The sequence below is a fragment of the Marmota marmota genome, unplaced genomic scaffold (assembly GCF_001458135.2).
Source record: "Marmota marmota marmota unplaced genomic scaffold, marMar, whole genome shotgun sequence".
NCBI classification, from domain to species: domain Eukaryota; kingdom Metazoa; phylum Chordata; class Mammalia; order Rodentia; family Sciuridae; genus Marmota; species Marmota marmota.
Genome location: NW_026000242.1, coordinates 4,134,863 through 4,136,438, shown reverse-complemented (window position 1 = coordinate 4,136,438; position 1,576 = coordinate 4,134,863).

The following is a 1,576-nucleotide window of genomic DNA, read 5'->3' as shown; positions in this document are numbered from 1 at the left end:
GGAGGCCAGTTTTGAGACCCTGAGCATCTCTCATCTTCAGTACTGTCAGCTCAGGGTGGGAGTCCCTGGAGGAGCAGTCCAGTTATTGTCTAGCAGTCTGCCTCATCTCCCCAAGGTGAAGATCAAGTGCTAAAGGGCCAGGTGGCTTCCCAGGAAAGATGTTCTGCATTTTAGATCCTTTATGTTTAACCTTCTGTCAAGTGCCAACTGTCACTCTTGATATAATCAAGTATCATATGGGCCCTTGTCAACAATGCTGATTTTCTGTTCTTTTCCCTAGGGTTTCAGTCTATAAGTGTAAATACCTAAAAATGTGTTTTTAGCAAGCATTCAAGTGATTCTTGAGGTAAGACAAATTTGGAAAACCATGAATTAGGTATAATCTCAAATCCCCTTCAGTCCTAAATTTAGGCAACAGAATGTAACAGGAAGGGCTCTGCCTTGGTAGTAAGAGGTGGACTCTGGCAGCCCACAGGGCACTGAGTGGGGACACCCTAGGAGGGAAGAAGGCTGCCATCAATATTCCAGAGAAAACAGGGGATCTAGCACAAACAAGTGAAAATGAGTATATGGGAACAATAGGTTCTGAACATCCCCCTTGGGCTTTGCAAGGGGCTGGCAGTACTGCAGCAACCCAATATTCACAGGGGGATACTGAAGTGCAAAGTATATTTAAAACATGCCCAAATGACACAGTTAAGCAGAGGCAGCCATTTCCAGATTCCCCGGACCAGCTCACTGGTGGGGTGCATGGCAGGGCAGGCATATCTTCTCACGGCTTGTGGGTGAGTTACTGATGTGAAGCGCCAGTGTCCAGTGTCTCCAGTGACTTGAAATCTAACATTTCCTTGGATGAGCTCCATCTGTTACCTGGAAAGAGCAAGGACTCCGAGGAAGTGGGCTGGACCTAGGAAAGGCCATGAACTGAGGAGAAGAGGGAGACTGGACTGAAAAAGAAAGCTGAACAGGGATTCACAAAATATGGGCGTTTTGAGGGTCTCGTCTACTCGGTAGCCTCTCTTTATCTCGCACCTGACCTGAGTCAAGGCTGGGCAAGAACCCCTGCTACACGCTAGACCTAGGGCAGGAAAAAGGCGGAGTGAGACATGAGGTATGATTTTGCAGACGCTTTTGAGAAACTTGCTGTGTCAGAAAAACTAAAGGACCAAACAAAACCCCTTAAAATCCAAGCCCGATTATTTCATCCACGTGGCACAAGAACAAGCCAAAAAAAAAAAAAAAATAGAGGGGCGGGGAAGAAGTCTCCCGTCCCGCCCCTGCTGGGAGGAAGGGAATTTGCTGCATAGGGCAAACTCCTGACACAGCCGGGGCGCGGCGGGAGGGACACTGAGCGAACCCTTTCCCACAAAGCCGCCGGCGGCGGTCCCCTCTTCCCGCCCCCTCCCCCGGGTCGCCGCGGGCCCTTTAAGGGCCGAGAGGTGCGCGGTCTCTTTAAGGCAGGTCCTGGTGGTTTCTGTTTTCTGAAGGAAGTGACGGGGGGTGGGATTGATGAAAAGTGCAAAACCGAGTCTCGAGCGCCGAGTCGGGGGCGCGGGAGGCCGCGGGCGCGGGGCGT